At 42.8% G+C, this 27,254-nt stretch overlaps 1 protein-coding gene across 2 annotated transcripts in view; it reads left to right on the top strand.

Annotated features, from left to right (window-relative positions):
- The window catches only part of SGCD (sarcoglycan delta), a 775,801-nt gene that overhangs the window by 289,139 nt on the left and 459,408 nt on the right, over nucleotides 1–27,254 (top strand). The window contains exon 3 of one of the 2 annotated variants that reach the window (XM_045185073.3): nucleotides 5,592–5,680. The exons of the other annotated variant lie outside the window; for it this stretch is intronic. The gene's annotated coding sequence lies outside the window, so the exon portion shown is untranslated. The remainder of the gene's footprint in view (nucleotides 1–5,591; nucleotides 5,681–27,254) is intronic. 2 annotated transcript variants of the gene reach the window in all.

Consider the following 27,254-nt stretch of genomic DNA (forward strand, 5'->3'; position numbering starts at 1 on the left):
TTATGTCGTTACTTGTACGAGGCCGAAGTCCACAGCTGATGAAAATCAAATTAGTTCTAGCACAGGCCTGCTTTAATTTTATGTCTCAGTTTCTCACTGCTGGAACAAGTGTGCTGTATACTCCCAGCTGATGATAAATAGACCTTCCTTTGAGGGTGAAGCACGTATATATACTTTCTGTCTAATTTTTGTAAAATCCTCCAAAGTCCTTGCAGAATTATTGAGCTCCGGTATCCACATTCCTCACAGTACCTCTGCAAGGGTGCTGAGAGGCTGGTGAAAATGCGAGAGTGGTATTTGAAACATACTCTTCTCTCCTCTTTATTCAGGGGAGTATTTTCCTGTAAAGAAGGTAAATTATTTTCTCCCTTTGAATCAGAGTGCATCTGTAAAGCCGTTTAAGTGTAAATGCTATTTATGAATTCATTTTCCATTAGCATGCTTCCAAAGGCTAAATAGGTAATTTAACAATCAGAAAGAAGAAAACATACAGGATACCTTTCTGAGTCCTTGCACAGGTATAAACATTGTACATAATAGATGTCTGGTTGCTGTGCGGTTCTCTGCCCACACCCTTGATCTTTTGGAGAGGAAAGCTGAAAAGCTCTTCTCTACTCGTTCTGAAAACCTAGAGAAGCTGAGGGGTTTGGGTTGGCATTTTGATGACTGAGTTATTCGCTTTGAGAGTGTTGATCTTTAATTCAGAATGCCGGTGTGCTGTCAGGAATATTCACCCAGATGCGAACTACTTAAAACGTAAATTCAGCAGAGAAAGTTTTAAAGGACTTGGCCATAAAGTGTTCTTGGTTTAGAGACCAGACAGCCCGTTAGGGAAAAATAAAGCTCCCTCTGATGGTTGACAGAGGGTACAGGGCATGTTCCTAACAGGGCTAGATTCCGCTGTCGTGCACAGAGAGATATGTGTGCGCATCTCTGCTCACCGGCCAAAACCCAATTTCCAGGAAGGAAGAAGGAAATGAGGCAGGGTCGGTCCATCAGTCTACCGTAATGCTTCCTGGCTCCCGTGCTCCGGTGCCCCGAGCAGATATGTCAGATGTCTTTTCAAGTGAAGACCGTATAAATTAGTGGCTGTGGGCTCAGACTTTAGAAAAAGCAAACAAGCTCCTCCGTGAACATTAGAAGAGCCATGTAATTTTTCAAAGCCAATGCTGTTCAAAGGGTGGCTCATAAACCAGCAGCATCAGCAGCACTGAGCTTGTTAGGAATGCAGATTCTCAGGCCCCGCCCCAGGCTGAGGAAATCAGGACCTCTTGGAGGGAGGGGCAGGAGTCTGTTTTTAAAACAGCTCTCCAGATCACTCATATGCCTTACTGAAAGGTGAACAGCTCTGTGAAACCTGTCCCCTGATCTCTGATAAAGAAGGGTGGTTTTTTCCAAAAAATCTCATGTCTAAAAACCAGGAAGCTTTACGAATGTTAATGATTGATACACTTAAGTGTGGGTAAGGTTTCTTCTAGTGGACATGTAAAGCACAAACCATAGAGGTAAAAAGAAAAGTAAACTTCGTGAAAATTAAAAGCATCTGGTCATCAAAAAACAAGATATTAAATGGCCAGTAAACATAAGCAATGGTGTTTAACGTAATTTGTCATCAGGGAAATGCAAATTAAAAGCACAAAGCGATACCACTGTACACCTCTAAGAATGGCTAAAGTTTAAAGGACCAAAATACCAAAAGTTAAGAGGATACGGAGCAACTGGAGCCCTCAGACAGTACTGGAGGGGTGTAAAATGCTCCAACCACTTCGGAAAGTGACCTGGCACTTTCCTATACGGTCATGCAACTGTCTGTGCTAAGACCCAGCAACCCAGGCCTAGGTATCTGTCCAAGAGGATTGAAAATGTGTATTTATCCACACTATTTATAGCAGTTTTTTTATAAATATCCAATGCTGAAAACAACTCAGATGTCCAAGCCAGGAAAATGGACGAACTCTGATCCTTTTATAAAATAGAACACCAGTCAGCAATAAAAAAAATATTTTTTGAGAAACATAACATGGATGAATCTCAAAAACAGTGTGATGAGTAAAATAAGCCAAACACCAAAAAAGAATTTAAGATTTGTATTCATTTGCAGGATGGGGACGACTCTCATGACTGCTTGGTGTACTTAAAGTGAGATTTACATCAAACTGTGCTTGTAAACTGCTAGTATGTGCTGGTCCTTTATAATCCCTGTATAAATATTACCCTGCTATTTTTGGTTTTAGAGACCACATGAGTGATGGCACTCCAAGCAAGAGAAGAACACGATACCCAGTTCTATGCAGCCTCTCTGAGTCACTGTGTATGTGTGCATTCACTTCAGCTGAAAGCGAAAGGCTGTAGTTTTCTAAAAAAGTGTATCCATTTAATTACAAGAATTTGGAAAGTCTGAAAGAAGTTGACCCTGTGGCCAAAAAATAAAAAATAAAAATGCATGTAATTAATATGTTGGAAATTGTGTTGAGGAAAAACTATCATTAAATGTAGATGTTACATTTTATCTGACCAGAGTTAGTGAAAGGGAGCCTGAAACTATTTAGCACATTTAATGGATACCAACAAGGTTAATTGTCTTGGGAAGGAATGCTGAAGAGCTGAATTCCTTTACACATTCCTCCAATTTGTGATACTGTCTGTCATATTAATTCCAGGAGACGTGGGCATAAGTTTTTATTTTAGCTATGCTTTTTCAAGTCTCAATTTCCGTAGTAAAATTTAAAAACCAGAGATAGGGCAAATATGTGCAAGCTAACAGTGCTGCTTCTGTAAAGTCTCCATCAGTCTATTACTAACCTGCCCCATAAGTGGAGAATCTCTACACACCTCCAAACACTGTTATGGAAACAAAGCTGCTTTGGAGCATAGCTCTTGTCATTGTTTCTGGTTGTCACCCCTAAGTGTGAGAAGGTGGGTGGCTCAGGATAAGAACCCTTCAGATACTGTCGGAGGGGTGTGCACACGTGTGTGTGTACGGCTGTGTGTTTCCCGCTGTGGGATCTTTCTCATCAGGCAAGCCTTACGCCGGTTTTATGCAAGTGTTGGTGTTGTACGTACGGATCGACTCTGTGCTTGTCTGTCTCCTCTGCATGTGGAAAGGGTGCTTTTTATATTTTCTGCGCCTCGCAGCTGGTCAGCAGATCTGTGGCTAACTTATCAAGTCTCATGACAGTCCTTCTTCTGTGGTTTTCTTCAGCCTTCGCTGAGTTTCCTCTGAAATTCATCATGCATTGAAATTCCATCTCACATAATAAATATCTTAGTGTCAAACATGAACACATCAGCGGAACCACTTTCTTGTGAAAGGAGAAGCATCTTGCTGGGCAAACCAGGGGGCAGCTTTCCACAGCTGGCTTGTTTGTCTCTTTATTCAGCCAAAACACGCCGAGCGCCTACCCTGAGCTGGCGGTTGGGCCAGGTCTGCTGCCTGACATCTGCCTGACCCCTAGTAACTCTTGGGTTTCAATTCCCTGGCATGTAAAATGGGAGTTTGGATCAGGCAAGCCTGAGAATATCTTAGATTTTACCCAAATACCAAGTTTTATTTAATTTTAAATAAACTAGTAATTAACAATAATGCAACAACACTCTCTAGGCATGTTCTACCCTTATCTGTAAGTATCAGTTCAAATACGGAATAGGAAGGTCCAAACAGATTGAGCTGATGAAATTATAAAACTTCCGTCTGACTTCTTGTTCAATTTTAGTACTTGCTCTGAACTGTGAGATGGTAGAAGAGCATTCATTCGAAAGTCTCGTTTGGGAGATAGTCTAGTGTTCCCCTTGATGTGGTCTAGAGGTCTTCATATTATTCTTTCTATCTCAAACAGTGGCTCTACCAAGCCTATCTCATTTTACAGGTGGGGAAACGGAGGAAGAGAAAGGTTAAGTAACTTTCTTAAAACCTCCTTGGTGGAACAAGAAACCCCAGTTTTGGGGATTGGGCCCTTAAAATGAATGTAAAGGGCCCAACTCTATTCAGAGAATTTTCTGTCCTGTGCCTAAAGCACACCTACTAATGGATCCTTGCCTTAACGTTCTTTGATTCTGCTTCTGAATGTAGTAGCAACTCTTTTGTCTTTATATTTTGTTTCCAGTTCAAGTAGCTCCCATTTCCAGAATAGTCTCCTTTCCACAGCAACAGAAGAAAATTTCTGTCTCTCCCCTCCAGTGTGTGTTCGCAGTCTCTGGGTTTACACCACCTGACGTTTCACCCAGCGCCTTTGAAACTGACACAGTCTGAGTTGTGTTCAAAATCTTGTGCACATTGAGCTCTCATGCACCAGGTTAGAACACGCACACGTTCCCCATCACTGCCACTGTCGGCGATGATGACAAAATGGCCAGTCTAACTTTTCCTGAAATTTGACGTGTTGTTTTTGTAACTAGACAAGTATAACATAGCTTGAAAATCTATCCACTGAGAATTTACATCTACAAGTGATGTAAGACTTTCTCTTCAACTTGGTTGTGTGTCTCCTTTCCTGGGAAATGCACCTGCACATTCCAACTCTGTGTGTGTGTGTGTGTGTGTGTGTGTGTGTGTGTGTGTGTGTGTAACACTCTCAAATGTCCACGCCAGCATTTTCCTCATATTTGGCCTGGACTGCAGAGTTGATCTATGCCTGTGCCATATATTTTGGGAAGTTTTGTGAGCATTAAATGGGAATAGATATGAAATCACTTTGAAAACTCTAACCTCCCCCCATTGCTTAAAGAATTGTCCAAACACCTTACTGTACAATACACACTACTTCAGCGCATCAGCAACCAACAAGACAAATAACATAAACAAGTTAACCAAATGTTATAAACCTTGGCAGTGGAAGTGGGGCAGACAGATAGTGGTAAAAACAGAGTTAAGAGAAAGAGAGCTGAAGGAATGGTAGAGGCTCGAGTATCTTTAAGAAAATGGAAAGATGAGGTTCCCCCCCCCCCCGCCCTGAGGTTAAGGACACAAGACAAAGGTGGAGATGTATTACTTTATCGTTACAAAAATAACTGCAGAAGAATAAAATGAAGTTGGAAAAGACAGGAGTAAGCTAAATCTTTATTCAGAGAGAGAGTTCATAAATTTTATCATGAAAAGGTAAATTATGAGAGTAATATAAGTCTAAAGAGGAGAATTGGTGCGATTACCTCTAGAAAATTAAACACAGAGGCAGTTAAATATGATTGGCTGCTCCTGGGAAGCCCAGGTGCGGAGAGTGAGGAAGTGGGCAATATTATTTTATTCTTTTGCTCTGCACTTGCGTTCTTTGGAGGAAAACATTTAAAAGAAGGGATGTGCCCTGACTTCCAGGCCAGTGCCTGCTGATCCTGAAAGACTCACTTTGTCAAAGTATAATGTTCACAAAGTATAAACATGACTTCAAATATATGAGGAGTATGTGTCAAAGGTTTTACTCAACTCATTAATGAATGGGAATAAAGGGAGAAAGAAAGGCTGAATCAAAGAACTTTTAAAGGAACAGCGTATTTGTAGACCACCATGAAAGGTGTTTGGAAATGAATTTGAATTAGAGACAAAACCAATTAGTCCTATGGAGAAATCAAATTATAACTTTGAGGTGATCTTTCTACAGGCCTTACGTCTTAGCAAGTACCTTCTCAAAGTCAACTCAGATGAAATAGAAAATAGCCAAGTCAAACACTGGTGAATTCTCCTGGAGGGGTAAGTGATCCTTCAGTGGGCTTATTTTTCAATGTGCAGGTCTATCTTTGGACACCTTTCATGCTCTCGACTGCTGAGTTTTGGATAACTGTTATTTGCAAAAAAAAAAAAAAAAAGTTCATATATTATCTCATGAAAGTTTCCCATAGCCTGCCAACAGGATTTTCTCTGTCTGGTCTTGTCTGTTTCCATAGCTTACATCTATTACAGCAGTAACAACAGTTTTAGATGATTTAATTGTTAGTTGCTCTCTTTAAATTATTAATTGCTTGCCATACTTCCCCACTAGAAAGCGAGCTTTCTGTGCACAGGCCGGTTACATAGTAAATTCTCGAGGTATTTGTTGAATTAATGATTTAACTTTCAAAAGTTATTGGTGGCTTTTATAATGCAGAGGCAGGACAATAGAGATGAGAACACAGGCGGAGAAAGATCAGTAAGAGGATAGCTACAAGGGAAAAACTTAAATCTACAAAGTCTGTTGATGTGGAGGTTTGTAAGTTGTCCAATAAATAGCTGGGTGGAGTTCTACTGTTTATTAATGCTGCTACATTCAGATGTTAAAGGAAATAGAATTCACATAGAAGTACTACCAGGTTAAATGACTTATGGAAGCTTCATCTCTCAGATCTTTTGATAATCTTTCTTCTTAATGCCAAACACACTTCTGAATGAAACACAAGGGAAGATTTCAGGGAGAAAATGCCCTCCTGTTTACTTCACACCTGGGGCTAGGAAATGGTGCCTCTTGGGTTTTGTTAAAACCCGTAATCATAAACACCCTTTTTCTGCTGGTAGAAGTGCCTTCTTCCACACAGACTGTACGCAAACACAGAGCCTGGAAACCGGGATGCCTTTTGGCTTGGCTTCTTTAGCAGAATGTTTAGCATTCTGCCCAGCTTTAAAGGTCTAAAAAGTTCTGACCAATCAGGAGAAGTTTAGTAGTCCTGACAGCTGTTGGACATCTGTATTTTTATCTGTCTGACTAGTATATGTCTCCCCCACCCACCCACCAAAATCAAAGGTCTTTATTTGACGCAGTTTAAAATAGACTCCTGTTGATACAACTGGAACATGGTCTTTCAGGTTAAACCTAGAATACACTCAGACAAACACACTGAGTGGTATTTTGGCGGTTACTGTTCAGATGCTTTCAAGATGCCAGAGCCTGTGATGGGCCCCCGGGCATCCTTTTCCAGCCTCGGGCAGCCCTCCATCAGTTTAATCCTTGAGTTTAATCCTTGAAGCCAGGCCCTTGAACTCCTCCCCATCTTGAGTTTGACCACTGAACAGTTCTGCACTGCATGGAGGTCAAGTACTACGGTTTCTGTAGGGACTAGCGAAGGGGCCAGAAATGAGGTGGCATGGCAGGGCAGGGACCTCGAGGCCGGGGAGGACCAAGTGTCCTGCCTGAAAGAGGCTAGCACTACTCGGCTGCCTCCGGTTGTCTTTGGATACTGAAGTGGGCCTGTATTCTCAAGGCCATCTTTTGTGAGAGGCCGGAAAGGCAGGTTTTCATATACAGTTGCCTGATGTTCAGAATGGCCTGTGGACTAAATGCGATGCATCGGCAGGCTCCATTCACGTGGGAGCCAGCTTGCCACCCAAACCTAGGTCTTGAAATCATGGGCCATATTTACAGCTTCCTAACTGGTCTCCCCACAGCCATCCCTGTTCTTGTCTGTTCACACTGCAGCTAGAGTGATCTTTTTAAAATGCAGAACCAATCACATCTTCTCTCTGTTTAAAACCCTTCAGTAGCTCCCTATTGGAGTTAAAGGCCGAAGGCTTTATTAACAGTGATGAGGATTTTTGAGTCTTCAGGGTCAGACCCCAGCCACACATTCTTTCTGTGCCCTCTCCCTGAGACTCCCTCGGCTCCTCTAAACCACAGCACTGGCATCTCCAGCCTCTGCGGATGATGCTAGCCCACCGCCTGGGATGATTTTCAACCCCCACCCCAACACCTGTTCTTCATTTAGGGAACTTTTGTGTGCACTTCAAGGTTCAGCTGTGCTATGGGAGGACTTCATTAACTCTCTGCTCTGGCCTGGTTTCATCCTATTCATATACAACCATGTGCCTCAAACCCTACATTAGGGTCGTAATGTTCAACTCGATTATGGTTTTCCTTAGTGGACAGTCCAGTGTTCGTCTCTTTTTTGTTGTTCTCTCATACAGTGGGTGGTGGGTTCCTTTTTCATTGTTGATGGGCCTCGCTTTGTTCTGCTGTGCAGAAGCTTTTTAGTTTCATGTAGTCCCTTTGTTTATTTTTCCTTTGTTCTCCTTGCCCAAGGAAACACCTCTGCAAAAATACTGCTGCCTGAGATGTCTGAGATTTTACTGCCTAACTTTTCTTCTTGGTTTTTTCTGGTTTCACAACTTACATTTAAGTCTTTTATCCACTTTGAGTTTATTCTTGTGTATGGCGTTAAGTTGATGGTATGGTTTCATTTTTCTGCATGTACCAGTCTAGTCCTCCCAGCACCATTTATTAAAGAGACTGTCTTTACTCCTTTGTACGCTCTTGCTCCTTTGTGTAATAGTAATTGACCATATTGGCACTGCGGGTTGGTTTCTGTTCTGTTCTCGTATCTATACGCCTGTTCATATGCCAGTACCATGCTATTTTGATTACAATGGCCTTGTAGCATAGTTTGATATCAGATATTGTGAATGCTGTTTGGCTGGATGATGGTTTATCTTCAGCACCTGTACAGTGACGCGTGCATAGCATAGAGCTTAATCCATATGCATTGATTTGGTGTTGGCTCCTCCTTGCCTGTGGTAGGCGTGGAACACCGTGAGGGTGGAGACTGCAGAAGGGGGAAACTGTGGCTTCCCTACGGTGATCTTTAGACTAGTTTTTTCTCTGTCCCAGTCTGGTAAAGTCCCAGAATTTGAGAGGAAGCCGTTTCATGCAGTGATTTTGCTTTTTCTGTTAATGAACTTGTTTTGCTTTCTGAAAAATGGGTCATTAATCGTTCTCTATTTTTTCTGAAAAGCACTCACTGGTCTTTTAAGTTTGTGTGTGTGTGTGTGTGTAACATAGTGAAGAAGAACTGAAAAGACTCTCAAAAACACAAATACTTTGTCTAATTTCATGTAGCCTAGTGGTTGAAACCTTTGTACCTCAAAGGCTCTTAACGGGAATAGAAAAATATGAGGCCTTCAGTAGGTAAACATTTTTTGGAAAGAAAAACATAAAACATTTCATTACTCTGCACTTAAACTAAGAACAGAGAAGAACATAAATGACTGAGTAACACAGTAATATAAATCTAGATACACTGGGGGCAGCCAGTGGGGATAGGTGGTAACAGAGAAAGAAGGGGACCCTGGGAGGCTGAGAGGCACACGCAAGAATTCCTACTTTCTTCTTCTTTATTTCTTCTCTCCCATGAGTGACACAGAAGATGAAGAGTAAAGTCCTGACAACCTCATATATCGCTCACTGAGAGCATCATGGGATAGAGAGTGAACTAGAAGGGAGGTAGCACAGGTGCATGTGGGGGTCCCTTTGAGTCAGTTGTGATTACACACACCAATCAATTAAATCGCAGTACAGTAGCCACGGGCCACAGGTGGCTGTCAGACTCTTGGATGTGACAAGTCCAAGTGGAGATAAGCCCTAAGTGTGACATACACACGAGATTTTCAAGACTTTGTAAAATGTATATACGATAAAATATTTCTAATAATTTTAACAGCTTTCTTGAGATATAATGCAATTGTATAATTCACCTACTTCTAATATGTTAAATATTGATAATATTTTGAAATGGTAATATTTTTGATATATTAGGTTAAAATGTTTTTAAAACAAGTTTCACTTTTTTTTATTACAGTTTAATGTGGCTGCCTGAAAATTTAAGATAAAGTATGTCTCATATATATATTTCTGTCGGACAGATTTGACTTAGATAATGACTTCCAAGTATATGATTTGTTGCAGAAAATGCAATCAAAACGCCCTTTGACCAGTTGATATGTATCCTTTTCAAAGTTGGAAATTCTGTAGCTCTGCTTCTCTTCCGCTGGTCACCACAAATATGTCAGGACATAGCTCTCTCTGAGATAGAAGATGAACTTGGTGGGTTTTGATTAGCAAAAGTGTGGAAGGAAAACGGTATAATCTCCATTTTCCAGAGATGAGGAGTCTCACTTGGTATAAACACAACTCAACTATTCATATCAGTTAATCATTCCTAGGTGGTCATAGCTAAGTGGCTGTATTGTCTCCTTCAGATGTTTCAAACTCTATCCGGGTAGCTTTTGCTGGACTCTGGGAAATGACATGTTTTGTTCTTGCCACAGTCATACATCAGTAACTTCTCAAAGGAATGGATACAGTGGAGTCAAACACTACTGTTTTTTTCTGGCAAAAGCGGGACATCAGTTCCCTTATCAACTGGACTGTGGATGGGAATTGAGGCTGTGATTGATTGAGTCTTCTGCGTGGACCTAGGTTTGACATAGCTCTTTTAAAAATGCATTTACATTTTCTTTTGCTGTCCCTGTGAAGGAAAATAATTAGAAACTCAGTCTTCAGGCAAATCAGTAAACACCACTGCATTCTTTAATAATCTGAACTCTCCTTATTCTGCTCCTTCTGGGTCTGAATTTATTTCCTTATGCTTCATGGGATCTTTGCATTGAATACACTGAAGGCAGACTAGTGGGTGACCTTGACCTTGTCTTGGCTGATATTTTCAGGGCCACCTCAAAGGGGAGGCATTGTGCATCTGGAGGCCCAGGCTGCACCCATGGCCAAGTGAACGTATTTCTGAGCTAAGCCCCATGCGTCAGCATTTTCTTAGCTCCTTGGAGTGAATCTAGTGTACAGTCAAGTAGGAGAAACACAGCTTCTCAGATTATCTAGCCTTCTTGTTTCAAACACTTGGGAAGCAGCAAAACACATTTTCCACAAGAAACGCTACGTGAAACTTCAGTGAAAGTTGTGCTGCTCTCTAAAGCAAGGCCGGATCTAAGCCACCCACTTGGCCTGCCCCTGGTCCCTACCCCCGAGTGACCCCTGTGTGGCTTCCCTGAAACCACAGGGCTTCTTGAAGCATCAATTGAAAGCCACTGAGCCAATCTCAAGTCCTCACTTGCTAGCCTCGCACCTGTTCAGTGACTTGCCTGAGGACACTTTCTCTTTCTTCCTCATTCTCCCTCTTCCACCTCCGCACTCATTTTCTTGCCTCTGAGAATTGCAGCTAGTTTAGGTGCAGAAATGTCTTGAATTGGAGTAGCTACATTGCGTCTCCCTCTTTGCCTTAGATCCCGCCCCGCTTCCAAAGCCCTTGGAGGCGGTGGAACACACAACTCCCTAAGCACCAAGTATTGTTGGGGGCTGAATAAATAATGTCTGACAAATATGTATGTGCTGCTGTTTTTCATATGCATGCAGATGCCACTGTGATTAATGGGAAATAAATGCAATTCTAAGTGGATAATGTATACATACCAGCTTTTTGTCTTTATGCATTTTATCAATCAATACCAGCAATAGTAGCAGCCCTTACTGAGCATTTACTATGTACCAGATGCTGTATTTAGTGCTATATGTGAGTATTTTATTCAAGTGTCATAAGGATTCTAAGAGACAAGGATTATTAATCATCTCCATGTGAGAAACAGAGAAGCAAAAATGTTAAGTAACTGGATTGTTTTTACATAACTAAGGCTGTTCTGACACTAAAACTTTTCCCTCAGCCACTCCACATGGCTGCCTCTCAACAGATAACCAATAGAAATACTTCTTTCCAACAGTCACATTTTCTTTGTTAAGGGATCTTCATTTCATGAGGGCTGAACATCACTGCTCTGCAACATGCTTCTCCTTAATGCTGTTCCCAGCTTAACCCGTGAGCTCTGGACACAGCGCAGCCCTCCTGTTAATGAAGGGTACTGATCCAGTGTCTGCAGGGACGGGAGGTGGAGGGCAACGCTAATGAGTGAAATGGCTCAGTTTGCATTTTCAGCATCTATGAAAGGTCTGCAGCATCATCTTATCTTTCTGATACCAGCCTGTTATCCTCCAACCCTTTTATTAGAAATGTAGCTACCAGAGCTCGCCTCTACTATTTAAAAACAACCAAAGAAAGATGCCAAGAGCAAGGTATTAAGTGGTCGTAGGTCACAGACATCAGACATCATCGTCAGCGGTATCGTAGGTAGCGGTGGGGTCTGGGGTAGCCTGGAGTTGGCATGTTCCCTCTAAATGGGGCAGCCAGTAATTCAGCTCCAAAAGGTCACTGGTGGTCCTGTGTTTCTAGATTTTTACTGTTTTCCAGGAGAATCTATAAAATTGGATTTTGATGTGAAATATTTTGATTTTTCCAAGTTGACTTAAATGATATAAAAACACTGCAGAGGCCAAACAAATTATGTTTTCAATCTAGTTCTGGCTTGGGGCCTCCCAGTCCCAATCTTTGGGAGAAACAAACAAAAACAAAATCGTGGGAAGCAGGACAAACCTTAGTAACGTTGTGAGCTAGGCCTCGAACCAAAGGCACGCAGGTCTTACCCATGAATGATTGCTGTAATTCCAGTGCATCAGCTTGTAGGCTGCTCTGTGTCCGCTGACAACAGGTAGCCATGGAGCCAAGTGGCTCTAGTCCCTCTTTGCAGACTGGCTTGTGCTCTCCTGCCATTGACCAGGAGAGCTGAGGTAGCAGCAGGCTTCCTGTCAAGGCTCAGTTTCTCATGAACTTGAACTGGATGAGCACTTCAGTATGCAGAGAGGTTCGCTGCAGAGGCAGCACACCTCCCAGATAAGAGGAAACAGAAGGCTGTGTGTAATGTTTTTGCTTCCTGTGGTGGGAAAGCCTTCCCAGGAGCTATCCAAAAAATCAGTTGGCCTGCCAAAATTCCACGTGAATGGCCAAATGTGAATTGATCTTTTCTACATTTACCAGGATATTTCCTCTTTCTAGCTATTTCAAGTGACTTTTAGCACTGACCTTAGCAGACTCCAGAAGAGATCTTAAAGATACTTGTAATGTGGCTCTTTTGCAGGAGAGAAAATTTGCAAAGGGCAGAGTGTAAAGTTAGCCAGAGGAGAACTGAGTCTTCCTTATTCATATTCATTTTCTAGCGATTCCCAAATTTGTGCAACAGAATATCATGAATAGCATTAGGTTTCCACATCTGGCTATGCAGCTCATCCCAAACCTACTGAATTAGATTCCAGGGATGAGGACAAGGAATGTGTAATTTTTCTGGTCCCTGGATCACTCCAAGGTAATCTTTCCAAGGACAGGTAGTTGGGAGTCATTGACCACTACCTGTGAATCCACACCCAGGGGTCACCACTGAATTCTAGTGTAGACATTCCTAGAACTCCTGATTGTCGTATTTCCCGGTAATATTTGATTCTAAGGCAGAATGGTTTACTTTGGCCTTCGGAGACAAACTCAAGAAAGTAGATGTTGTCACACGCTGTGTAGAAACGGTTTGTTGTCATGGCTCCCAGATGCTTGACAAATTTTAGTTAAAGCATGCTCAAGGATTCATTGCACTTGAGATTCCAAATGTTTATGTGAGCAGTATTCCCAGGATCTCTCTCTAAGGCAAGCAGAATATGAAATATCCAGACTCACTGGAAAGCTGGGTTTTGATAAGATGCTTAGCAGGAGCCACTGAGATTTTCAGTGTTTTCTCTGGCTGTCATCAACAAACATAGTGTAGGGGGAATACCTCTCCCTTCTTCCTTCCCGGTTCTTGGGTTTGCCTCATGATGCAATTGACATGAAATAGATTACTAGAAAAACAAATGTAATTTCATATATATGGGAGTCTATAAAAATACTAGAATCAAAGGTAGTGACCAAAGCAGGCAGGTTCTATACCTTTTATACCTTTTAGGCAAAGACATTTTAAATTTGTGAAAAATTAACAATACAAAGGCGTTTGGGATGGGAAGGTAGTAAAGAAATAACCAAGTTTGTTTATGCAGCCTTTTCAGCCCTAAAGGGCCTTTCTCTGGTGATAAGGGTGTCTCCCTGCCTCCTGGTGCAGGGACGGCACCTGTCGTCACATGCAAGACTTATGTCCTGCTGTCCGGGGCACAGAGGAGGCCAGAGTGTCCTCCTTGTACTGCATGTTTCTTAGCCAATTTAATGCAAAATAATCAAAGTGGCATATTTTGATGTGGCATGTTCTGTTCTCCCTCAATAGTAGTAATTAAATAGTCAATATGATTCACTGAGTCCTAAGTGAATCATATGAACGAAATGCTTTCATAAATATTATCTCTTTTAGTCCCACATGTACTATGGGGTGTCAGCATTGTTTTCACCATTTTACAGATGGGAAGACTAAGCCTCAGGTGATAAAACTTGCCCTATGAAACACAGGTGGGAATGAGCAGAGCCAGGAGTGAAAGCCCAAAGTGGGGCCCTCAGTCTTATTTCTAGGTCTAGTGGGTGGGTGACTGGCCCATTCAGCTTCCTCTAAAAAGACCTTCGATCTCACCTGCTCGGAAGCTCCATCTATCACTATTCCCTCACCTCCACTTGGCCCTGGACTCTAAAAGTACTAGAATAGAGTGTTTAGTCAGGGGAAAACGTTTTCCCACGCATACACAATCAGAAAGACAAAGTGCTGTTTCTAATACGTAAACAGGAGGCTCCCTTCAGTCCAGGTGTCTTCTCTCTCACTTCTGAATGTATATTCAAATTTTGTAATGATGTGAATCACCAAAATTAATATTCTTCAAGAAGTGGATAATCTCAAAGTTGGTTATTCACATGAACAGAGACCTGGGCTCTGCATCATGGTGTCAGTTTAACCAGTAAACCAAAAAAAAAAAATAATTATAATCTTGTCATTATTTGTGAAGGTCAGCATTCAGTTGTTTGAGTTTGAATTACACGCGTGCTCCAGGCAGGTACTTTTCTTTGAGTACTTCATTCTTTATAGAACCTCTGCGTTGACTTAGGTTGACTATACATTGGGTACTAGAGTTTCAGATACTAAAGCTACTGTTTTTTACTGATTTACACTCTGGTCCACCACTTCCACATCTGTAGAACAAGGGTGTTGTATTTTACTGGGTAGGCTCTGACAATATTCCTTTCTCTGTCCACCCACAAATCCTCGCAGATACTGGACACTGTTTGAGCATGCCCCATTTGAGTAAGAATGACTTTTTCCCCCCCTGGGGAGTCAGTTGGCCAGAGAAAGAAGGTTCCCTTATTTTCTTCATATTTCCAATCAGGACATGGAAGGAAGTTACAACTGCTTCCAGTCCTGAAGGAGCAAGGGGAGAGAGCCAGGGGGATCAGTAACCCAGCCCCTTTCCTCCCACTCCCTGATCTCCTGCCGTGGCCCTTACTGACCAAACCTATCCAGCAGCGTTGGGGACCAGGGAGCACATGGAAGAAGCCCATACAGATCAGCTCCCTGGGCACTGGACCCAGCAGAGAAGACAAGAGTGAGCAGAAGAAATTCATTATTCTATGTGCGTAATCGTTTACGAATTTATTTAGCAGACACTTGGAGTCAGGAATCTGGAGGGGATTGCACAAACCTATACTTAGAACATTTTCAAAATCACACAGCACAGAATGATGGGAAGGACTAGAGTTGAGATGTCCTAGCTCTGTCTGCAGATCTCAATCTGCATTCCAGCCGCTGTCGCTGAACTTCCCGTCATCTTTATTAAATGTGTGGATTTGAGGGACGCACTGACCATTCTTCAATGTGGAGTGCTTCTCATTAGCGTTTCCGGAAGCAGCATGCTGTCTCAGAAAGGGAGTGGGGCTTGGAGGTTCCATCCCACTTCTGCAGTTCCTATTAGCTCACGCGACGAGCACTCTGAGCTGCTTTCCCGCCATTACAGAATGGCTCTGTCTGCCCTGCCTGTGCCACCCGATTATTTGGAAGATCAAATAAAATCATCAAAGAGCCATATCAAATGCCATGCACTACAAAAATTTACAGTTGTTAATCATCAGAATAGAGTGCTAAGTAAAGAATAAAAAAATTATCTGTTAAAGAATAAAACATGTACATTTCACTCATTTTTTTGATCCTCTAAATAACTCAAGTACTGATATGTATTCAGTGCTTGAGTTATTTAAGCTTTAAATTTTAAAAAGATGATCAATTTTTAATGACCAATTCTTTGAGATTAGATTGCAGGCAAATGAAAAAAAAAACCTAGCCACAAAAAATTAGAGCCCCAACCATTATGTATACTTCTGTTAATTATAGATGAAGTAAACATTAAATAGATGAAATTTATAGAGTATATAGAGTATAGAAAGGAAAGTAGAAGTCACTAATAATCTCCAAATTCCAGGAAGAATCACTGTGTGCTTAAGCATGTACAGAAATGTTTTTCTTAAAAAATGGAAATCCATTGTTGTAACATTCTCATATAATATACTGTAAACATATTTTCTATGTCATTAAATATTTAAATATTTGTAATGAGTATATGAGAATAACTTAATTTCACATTAGTTTTATATTGCTAAATATGTAAAGTTTGAAAAATGGTTTTGATTACCAAAAACAGGGGCATCTTTCCTTTATTAAGTATCATGGAAGACTGGAGTTAGGGAAACACTAGGAAATTGTATTTTTTTTTTTGACAAAGAAATTAATTCTCCATCAGATGAATCCTCAGGAAATATTTGGATCAGTATGACTCATTGCATTAAGTCAGTTTACACATGTTTAAATTGTTAAGTCCAATTTTTCACCATTGCTTCAAAATAAGGTACAATAATTACATGATGCAGAAACTTACCTTAAAAAAGGAAATGAATCATTATCTCAAATAAGGTGAAGTTTTAAAAAATGCGAAGATAATAAAATCTCTTTTTAAACAGTTGTATCAATATTCAGGGAAAGATCTATCCCAGCATCCATCTTCCATCTTCTAACTTGAAATTCTTAAATAATTGATCTATTTTTTTTTAGTTAAAAAATCTTTTCTTGTATTTATTTTTGTCAACGTCTTAATGAACAATAAAGTAAAAATGTTGAAGAATTACATTTATTTGACAATATTCTTTATAGTCTCAAAGATGTTTGTGTAATAATCATATAAATCAACAACTGTAACAAATTAAATCCAATTATTGTTGCCTTCAGTGCGTTACAAGAGGTTCTCTCTTACCTCTATGTACTTTCTTTAACTACATTTCCTAAGATGATGCATTTTCCTTTAATTAACATCCTCGCGGAGGAATACGTGAGCATTCTTGGTTTCGTCATGTAGCCTTAAGTAACAGGTATGCCCTTAGCCTTAGTTTACCAACACTGAACTTGATTTAAGGTTATTATTTCTTTGCCTTGTCTCCATTTGTACCCACCCTCATAGAACAAATAGTATCTTAACATCAGAAGCCCTGTCCCTTGATATTTTCTAAATCTGCCTTTCTAGCTGTCTCTCCTAGTCTTGCTTCTTCCCTCAGTTTCTTTTCTGAGGCCAGAGGTTAGCAAACTTTTTCCCTACAGAGCCAGCGTGTAAATATTTTAGACTTTATGGACCATAAGCTTTCTTTTCACATGAGAGAACAGCCACAGAAAATATGTGAACGCACGGGTGTGGCTGTGTTCCAATAAAACTTTATTTGCAAAGATAGAAAGCCCATCGGATTTACGCAGGGTCTTTGCCTTAGCTGTTGGCATAATACATTTCTTTAACATGTGTATTTCTTTTTATGAATATTTATGTCTTTCTTTCCAGATGAATATTTTTGAAACTACAGGGAATCAGTGATCAAACATGTCAAAAATTGGAGTTTCTATTTTATCGTGAAAACGTCCTCTTGAGTATGTTACCACAGGGAGGACTGAAAAGCTCATAAGAAGGATAGAGAATGGTACAAACTTGACTTTTGCTTCCAATTCTCTAGTGAATATCTGCCTGTGTATCACTGAGGGTTGTTCTTTTTGATAAGTTAGTTGATGAATTTCTCAAATTCCACGCAGCCAACACCTTGATAATAATGATAGCACACTTTTATTAAGTGCTTACTGTTTTCCAGACACAGTGCTAGGAGGGGTGTGTGTGCACATCCAGCAAGTTCGGAGGTGTGGCTTCTGTCTTTGTTTTATGGAGACTGAGAGATCACTCAGTTGCCTGAGGGCACAAAGCTGATGAATTGAAGAAATGATACTAAGACTCTATATCTTTGACATAAACCCCATGTTCTTCTATGTTACCTTCTTAGGTAGGGCTTATTCTTCCTCACTCTATTGTAAAGCAAGGCATGAGTGATGCGGAACAGGTGGGGAAGCCCCCTTTGTATGTGTGTAGCCCAGTCAGGAATCCTTCCCTCTTTCCTTTTTCCTCAATGGTTTTTAATTTTGAATCACAACTCTGTGTTTCAAGCCCTTAGGCAAAGGATTTTCATGAAGTTTGAATTTTGGGGATGTTTCCGAATATAGCAACTATTTAATTCATAAGCTGTGAAGTCAGAAGTATGAAGCTGTAACTTGTAAAAATTATTATTCTAGTCTAGTACTGCATGCTAAATTCCGTCAAATCTCCCCATTTGTTGTTCATTTCAGGTTAAGTTTGGTGTTTTCCCCTCTCTTTTATTCCTCCCTGGAGTTAACTCTAAGTGCCAGATGCTTTCACCTAGATCCTCCACGAAGTGTTCCTGTCTGCCCAGCGGGTGGTCCCAGGGTGGTAAGAGTGAGGGGAAAAGAAAAGTGAGCCAAGGAAGGAGGTAAGGGGATAAAAGTGGGTAGAGTATAGAAGCGGGTGCAGTCTGGCAAATAAACACAGACGGCTCCCTCCCCTTATCACAGGTCTGTCCACCCTCCTGTGTGTTGTCAGATAGCCCCTCCAGGCAACTCTGGGAAAGCCGCAGTCTTGTCCAGTGAGCAGCGTTTCACCCAAGTCCGGAGGGGAAGAGGCAGAGCCTCTGTGGTCTGAAGGCACCAGGCTGGAGAGCCAGAGGGATGGAGCTGCCTTTGATGGGGAGGTGATGGAGGCTGGGCTGCAGTCCTGCCTGTGGGGGGTGAGGTGGGGAGTCAACAGAGGAGCTTTGAAGCCAGTGGCCACGGTGCTCCACTGAGCAAATGGCCAAGGACCGGGGAGGCAGGTGGGGCTGAGTACATCTTATTTGGAGCACACATCAAGTCCGACAGATAGGACTTTCAATATATCTTAGCATTTGCAGGGAAGTGGCCAAACTGTTTCTGGATTTAACTCTTTTTTTTAAATTCTGGTTCCTGCTGAGATGTACCATCATCCCTTCAAGCCCCACCATGGTCTGCGAAGAATCGCCCATGACCATTTCCATTCCCCCTGCATTTTGAGGACTACGTGGACCTGCAGCTTATTCTCTCAGCTGATGCTCTCTCCCAGCTGAGGGTATGGGATGGGGTGATGTCTTCGCTTTCCTCCCAGTTGCGCTGGGTCTCAGGGAGGTGATTCGAATGCACATCGAAATGCTGGCTTAGGGCAGATCTAAGCCACTCAGCCTGCCTAATTCCATGCAGGAGGTGGACCACAGTTGCCTTCCACTCTGAAATCCCTAAGACTAAATCTGATTCTCTAAACTCCACATACTGAGTCTGGGGGGAGGAGGTGAGGCAGTTGGTCATCGCATCAAACATCTGATTGTCTTAGACTTTTATCATACTTCCCTCCTCTCCTCAAGAGAGTTCCTCTTCTACGTTTGGATGGTGGGGTTTGGGGCAGGAATGTAACTAAGCTTCTCTGTAGGGTTTTTTTTGCCATAAGGTAGATTTCAGAGACTTTTAAACTTAGCCCATCATTTTAATGCCTTTTTTCTCTCTGATTGTGCTACACTCTCTCTCACCTGGAAAATGCTGGGTTCCACCTTCCTGAATGAAAAGCATAAGGAAATACTAAGGCAGTAGGAGTTCAGGCGGCTAGTAAATGGTTAAGATAACTGTATCATCCCCCCACTTGTGTATGCGAATTGAGTGGTGAGGCAGGTGGGAGTGGAATGCACTCCTCTGGAGAATCAAGTCTTGAGGAACCAGGTCAGGGCTCATGCTCTTCTTGGGATCCCTGTCAGACCTCATGGAGGAGTCTGTGACCTTGGCAGTGTCCTTAACTTCCTCTGTCTCAAAGACCATAACGGAAGCCGTCATTAACCACAATGATTGCCTCCAAAGGGAGCTGTGTTCACTCCTCTCCAATGCTCACTGTGCTTTCTCCACCCAGCGTACAAGGTCTGTCACGTCTGAGGTCCCATATGGTTCTAGTATAAAGGCTTTTTTTTTTCTTGTCTTACCTCAGGTCCTACTTTCTATTGGCTCCTTGTGCTGAAATTACTTCTTTAACATCACTCAACAAGCTCTCCGAAGTCAGCATGAGCTGATTTCTGAGTTGGGAATCTACCCATGCAGTTATCAAAAGAAATCATTTACATTTTCTGCACGTATGTACGTTTTCTGCCTTGGAGAAAGGCAAGGAAGGAAAGCTAATAGAATTTGATAAAATGGCTAAAATGAGTCTATTTACAGTCCTGCTGCTTTTAGAGCTGAGATTTAAATATAGCCACATCATCACCCATAAATGTAAATGTATGCGTATTTGAGCAGAGAATGGGGGCTGAGAGTTGTTTTTGGACTTGAAGTTCAATTTTCCTGTTGGAGTAAATATTGAAGTTCAGGTTGATCATATGAAAATTCTTTCCATTGTTGGACTGGCTTCTTACTCTCCTTCCGTTGGATTTTTAATCCACAAGATGTGAATGTCTGGGATTGTTTTCCCCTTTGTTGTTTTCCCTCTGCCCGTTTCCCCACTCCCGCCGTTGCAGCTCCCTCCGTGAAATGGTGCTGAACCCTGGTGTCAGTATGCCTGTTTCACTGGAGAGGCAGAGGGGCAGGGGCTGCAGTTCTGGGGGTCTCCACCCTGCTCGTGCTGGAAATGCCAAAAGAAAGGCAGGCATGGAAATGCCTCCCATTTATATTCATTTGGTATTTGGTTCTAGTACCAAATACGAATGGGTCTTGAATTTTATTTCCAAGTCAATATTGAACTCAAATGTCATTTATAGGGGGTACATTTTTAAGCAAGCATTGCCTTTCTGGTCTTTTCAATATCTAATCAGAACACATTGGCTTATGCGAGTACAGGTGTGTGTTATGTACAGACAGCGGCTGGGCTTACTGAGTGACACAGAGCTAGACCACGCGGGTCCCAGCTATCCAAGTTCTCAGAAAGTATTTGGAGAGGCAAGACATGAACGGTTGTCTTTACAAATTCATGAAAACCTCAAAGATCGGAATGACTGATAAGTTCCTTTCCTCAGTTCTGTTCTCTGGAAAATAGACGTGATAATATTTTCTGTTAGAGTTGCCATGTTGATTAAATGAATTAAAACTGGTGAGGATGTTTTATCATATAGTAATTGCTCAATATATTGTGTGTGTGTGTTATTATGTGTTTGTGTACATGTATATACACACATATACATATATAGATATATTTCATGATGGCAAATTGTAAACTTATAGTTTGTATAATTGTAATGTGTATATATCTCTGTGTGTAAACTATGTATATTTATGTAATTTATTTTTAGAGAGAGGAGAAAAGAGGGAGAAAGAGTGGGAGAGAAAACAACAGTGTGAGAGACAAACATCAATTGGTTGCCTCTCACACGCACCCCAATCAGAGACCAAACCTGCAACCCAGGCCTGCACCCTGACCGGGGATCGAACCGGTGACCTTTTGCTTTGCAGGATCACATCCACCCATCTGAGCCACAGTGGTCAGGGCTCAACAGATGTTTTTAATTCAAGAGACCTCACTAGACAGGATATGCTGATGAGTCAAACTGTGATGATTGCAAGGGGTTCAGGAGTTCAGAGGAAGGAGTCTTCAAGGCTGAACTTTTCCTGCTTCCATGGCCGTAACAGGAATTGAGCTGGGCCATGGAGAGCGGTTTGTAACGAGGGGCAGAAGGCCCGCTGGCAGTGGACGTGCTAAGTAGTAGTGCAGCATCCCCTTGTACTGCCTCTGCCCTTTGGTCTTGTTTTCAACATCGTGTGAAGCAAAAACTCCTTTAAAAGAGAAGGACTAAGATGGTATCTTTTTCAGAGGTACCTGTTCAGCCTATATCCTTTAAGAAAGGTAGATGAATCCTGTTATTTTAACACTTTTAAAAAAACTTTAGGATGTTATTTTTGTGTCGCCAAATGTGCACGTTGATGGAGATTGCACCAGGTGGCTCAGTCTCTGCAGTGCGCTGCCTGGAAACCTGCTGGTCTCTCTGGTTGGACACTAGCTTACGGGTGAGTAACCTTTTAAGAGCTCCCTGACCCTGGGGGACAGTGACAGCTGCCCTCGGCCTGTATGTGCGGGTTTAGATGCCTTTCAGATACTGGTCTCTAAGGATAAATGCTTCAAACTGGAAGTTGCAGATGGGCTGTTTTAGGCAGTGCCATTATTTTGTCTGGTTTACATACTGTTTTTGTCGTAATTATCTTGTGGCTGTGAAAATTTAGGAATAGACATTTTTAATTTTTAAACGTTTAAAAATTGTATTTTCTTCTGTTACCATTTATCCCCCCTATAACCTCTTCCACCTTCTCCAGCCCCCTTCCCCCCACAGTCACCACATTGTTGTCTGTGTCCATGAGTTCAATCCCCCCTTCTTCCTCCCAGTCCTGCCCTGAGCTATCCATCTGCTCTCTATCCAAGCCAGTCGGAGAAAGACAAACACCATATGATTTCACTCACACATGGAATCTAGTGAACAAACCGAACTAATAAGGGAAACGTTGAAAAGAAGTAAAAAATAAAAAATATTAGCTGTGTCTGAAGAATTTTAGACCAGCGCACCTTGCAAAGATTTTCTAGGAGATTTTAGGAAATAATCAAACATTTTTGAGGGAGATGCTTAAAGTATGTATGACAAGACAGCATTTGTGTTCCTCTTGGACTTAGCTTTGTGCGAAATACATTCCCCTAGTAATCTACCCTTGGCAGTTTCTGAATCTCTGAGATTCTAACTTCTTTCTCTTCCTGTGTCTATTGTTAGTGTTGCCTTTTTGGGATTATCGGAGGGCTTTTGAATTTAACTGACATTTTCTTATTATATGCACCTTGTTTCCATTACTGTGTCAGTGCAGCAATCACCTTCCTGTACCGTTAATAATACCAATTGTTCTGTAGGGACACAAGGTAAACCATTTAGGAGAGACCACAGTGCCTGTAGCTTCCAGGTGTGGTGATGAGGCTGAATTCACCCAGAGCCAGGTTACACTCTGTCACACTCATCTGAACAGACCAAGGACCAGTGTGGCTCCTGAGTTAGGACATAAAGTCTAGGTGAAGTTTTGGGGAGGAATTTTTGGACAACTTTGGATTTTCTCTGCACTTAGTGCTGCCATACCTTGCTCAAATCCTTTCCACTGAAAAGTGAACTCAGCCAGACATGCACAACAATGTTCTTCCTCGGCATGGCATCTGTCTTCCTGACAGGTGAGCTGTTCTCACACCTGCACGATGAAGACAACCACGCCCCACAGTGATGCAGCAATGTTTAAGCTTTTCTTTAGCAGTCTCTCTCTCCCTCTCTCTCCCTCTCCCTCACCCTGTCTCCCTCTTTCCCATTCTCAGGCCCAGTTCTTTCTCTCATCCAGCTTCTCCACAGCCACGTGGCTCTAACCAAACACATACTCTTCACTTCAATGGTCCAGTCACCCTCCCTGCTTTGTTTTCTCTGTGTTCTCACCACAGATTCATTTCAGAGGGTCCTTCCTCACCTCCTCTCCCCAGCTGACCACCTGTCTTTGCTCCCCTGCCTCTCTCTCTGGTGTTCAGCATTCTGCCAGTGCCCTATAGGTTTCCTTCCCATTACTTACAGTAATATTAATTCTGTGTGTATTTGTTTGATTACTTGTTTAATGTTAGTCTTCTACACTCGACTTCAAGCTCCATGGTGGCAGAACTGTCCACGTTCTGCTTGTTGTATCCCCAGCAGCTGCTCTAGACCTTCTCTATGGCAGGTGCTCATAAGCCTTGTTGGCTTCATGGATAGATCGACGCGTGGGTGGAGTGGGTGGGTAGTGGGCGCAGGGATGGGTGGGTGGACGCATGATGGGTAGGTCACAGGTAGTTCACTTTGGTTGCTTTTAGGGAGGCGGTATGGTGGCATGCTCATCACAGTGTGGGGCTCAGTTACCAGCTCCATTTCTCACCCGCGTGACCTTAAGCAAGTGGCTTCAGTGCTGTCTCAGAAAACTGGAGAGAACATATGTGATAGGATGATTTTGAGGAACAAATGAAACCATCCATATAAAGCATTTAACCAAGTGCCTGGCACAAAGTAAAGTAGCAAATGCTAACTAGGGTAAAATAAAACCTTCGATTTATCTTTCCATCAGGATAGAAGATCTGGTTAGAACAAGCAAATACTCTTCAGTATCAGACTAATGTAGGGCAGTTTTATTATTTCAATTTGCAATATAATTTGGGGGGGGGCTTGGATTGAGCAAATAAGAATAACTCCTTGGGTGAATGTTCAACTTAATTTCTTCCTTCATTAAGTTTCCTCACCCTGAATGAATACCATCGCTCCTGTTCCACCCTGAACTTTTCCCTCACTACAACTGCGTCCCATGGCAAGCGAGGTAGCACCATACCTCCCAAAGGGCCCATTACACACTTGTTTCACTTTTTTAAGTTAAAGAAAACCAAAACATGCCGTGTGCTACTAGGAAAAAAATGCATTTGATTTTATTTGTTCAACCTAATGATCCTGGTGGGGAGCTTCAGTCTCCCCATTTGACAGCTAAGAAAGCCAGGCCTGGTCCAATTAAGTGAACTTCTGACTCACTACAACAGATGCACTGAACACTTGCTCTGTGCCAGGTGCTCTGGGAGCTAAAAAGAAAAGCAAGGGTGGGCATGGGCTCTCATGGAGTCAGGTTCAGCAGGAAGAAATACACACGAGCTGCCAGCAGGCACCGGGAGCCTTTCCCACCAGCTTCTGCAGCTTCAGGGGTTGATGGAAGAAGTGAGGCTTAGGACTTCTGTCCTTGTAAGTAGGAATCAAAATGGCTGACGGGAGAGACACCTGACCTCGAGGCCCAATAAAGATCTTCCCAAGCATGACAGCCGTTCCTGAAACACTGAGGCTTTCCCACTTGCTCACTGTCACAGCAGGAAAACTAACTGCCCCCAGGCTCCTTGATTATCTGCAGCCCAGCTGCTGCTTCGGCCACTTGAAAAATGAACAGGCCTCCTCACAGGAGGTTTGTTTGCAGGAATTGGTGGAATTATTGCTGCGTAGCTGGCGGCCGACTTCCAGCACTGGGCCGGCCTCCCCTTGGGCCCCTGGTGCTGCAGGGTCGTAGGTATTGCTACTGGTTTTCTTGTCTCATTTCCTCCTTTACGTAACCACCATACACTTTGCGTACTTTTGTTCTTCATTGGGGTAGAAGGACAATACTTCTCATTATTTAAGCTTCTGCAGATCAAATTCACTGAACTTAATTTCTTCATCTGCAAAACGGAAGTGAAAGCAATCTTAAAACCTACCTTAAAGGGTTGCTAACAATTAGTTGAAAATGGAGAATGGCTTGATTTTTTTTTTCTCTTGATTTATATCGTGGTTGGAGGGGGACAAACTATACACAAGCAAATAACTGTATAAAATGTCAGGTGGTGAAAGAGCAGGGCTGGCGAACAGAGGGGTGGGGAGCTCGCGCCAGGGAACAGGAGGTTGCCTGACATAGCGAGGAGTCAACGTGTGAGTTCTGGAGGGACATGTGCACATGGACTCAATAGCATGAGACCCGTGCAAAGGCCCTGAGGCCGGGCCATGTTTGGCTTGTTGGAAGAGTAAAAAGGAAGCCAATAACCAAAAGGGAGCTGTGTGAACGAAGGGGAGTTGGGGCGTCAGTCAACAAGGGAGGTTGGGTGGGTGGTGGTGTTTCAGACCTTATAGAAGCTTCTGGCCACAGCAAGAATTGTGGGGTTTCTTCTGAGTGAAGTGGACCGCCGCGGAGGTCTGCGGGCAGCAGTCCGGCATCTGATGGACGCTCAGAAGGAATCTGCCTGCTGAGGGGCGAGTGCGCTGGGAGAAGGCAGAACGGAATCGGGAGAGCGGTCGGGAGCTGGGGGTCCGAGCGATGGTGGGCGTGCTGTTGCTGAGATACTAAACCTTGAGGTCTGGTGGGAATCTAGCGTTTCCAAGGGTCTCAGAGAGACAAGGTGGACACAGGGGTTGGCTAGTAAGCTCCCCACAGGTGGAGGGTCAGGACCTTCTCCTCCAGGCCCTGGGCAGCTAGTACAAATGAGGACCAAAGGGAGGTGGAGTCACACAGGAGGAGTGACCAGGCCTTGAGCCTGTGAGAGAGCCATCTGGACATGACCCTGTCAGAGACACTGAGGCTCCAACAAGACCTCGAGAGGTGGCAGCCCCCTCTCTGCCACAATATCAAGTAAGGGTTTCTTTTGGGGTCAGCACACAAGTAAGGAAAGTCGCTGAAATATGGTATAATTGCTTACAGAGAACGAAGTCTCCGACCAGAAGAAAGGCGAATTTCTCTCACAAAACAAAGATATTATACCATTCTTGGGGATGGGGACTGAATCCAGGATCATGAAAAATAAACACTACAATTTTCTTTTGCCCGCCTGAGTTGTAGTGGGCACACGTCCACCCTGATGTACATCACAAGCCTTCGGCAGAGTGTCCTAGCACCGGAAGGACTCCGTAAGTGTCACCACTTGGGTTCATGTCGCAGGAGTGATGGAACGGGATGGCAGCGAGGCGGCACCGCTTCTCAGCACTTCCCCCCACAGCCAGGGCTTTGCGATAGTCAGAACTTCCAGAATTAGGCCTCGTCAGTGTCCTCTCTCTGGCAGTCAAGGGGTGCCAGGAAGCCTGGTGGAGGCCTCCTTGCTCCTCTGTAGCTACAATGCCGTGCCAGGGAAAACAAATTAGGAGGAGGGGCGCCAGGACATCAGTCACACCGGGAAAGTCATTTGTTGAGACTGGCAGGGACCATCACCTTGTCATCCTCCTGCCCTGGCTGAGCTCCAGGCTGTAATCATGTTCCATTGCCCCATAAATCCGCACGTGGCTTTTGCTGGAGAAGAAATTGCTGCTTTTCCATAGTTCTCCACAATAGCTTTTTCTTTGCAGTGCTTGGAATACAGTGTGGGAAGGAAGTGGACATTTGTAAAATGTTGCCAGACATCATCTATTAGGTGCACTCTTAGGTCATTTCCAAGCTGGGGAATAACCTTCTACTTCCTCTCTGAATGAGAAGCGTGTCTTAGGACCTGTCTGATTTCTGCTGGCAGGATTTTTTTCTTAATTTAAAGGTTATGTGTTTGAGGCTTGGTCATTAGGGACAGAAATGTGTAGTTCTCTGAGGAGGAAAATAGGAATGCCAAAGCATTTTAATCAAAGGTGCCCACATCTGCTGTTTTTCACTTGTTCCTTCAAGATTTAACTTAAAAACAGAGCATAACGTCTGTGCCTTACTGAGTGGGTCCTCGAAGAACTACAGGCGTTTCGGTCTCCGTGGCTGGTGGGCTGCTTAATGCAAGGCCGTGGCCCTTACTGTTGTAACGTATGAAGTAGATCCACCTAACGTGTTC

This window comes from Desmodus rotundus, chromosome 6, assembly GCF_022682495.2.
Source record: "Desmodus rotundus isolate HL8 chromosome 6, HLdesRot8A.1, whole genome shotgun sequence".
Classification (NCBI taxonomy): Eukaryota; Metazoa; Chordata; class Mammalia; order Chiroptera; family Phyllostomidae; genus Desmodus; species Desmodus rotundus.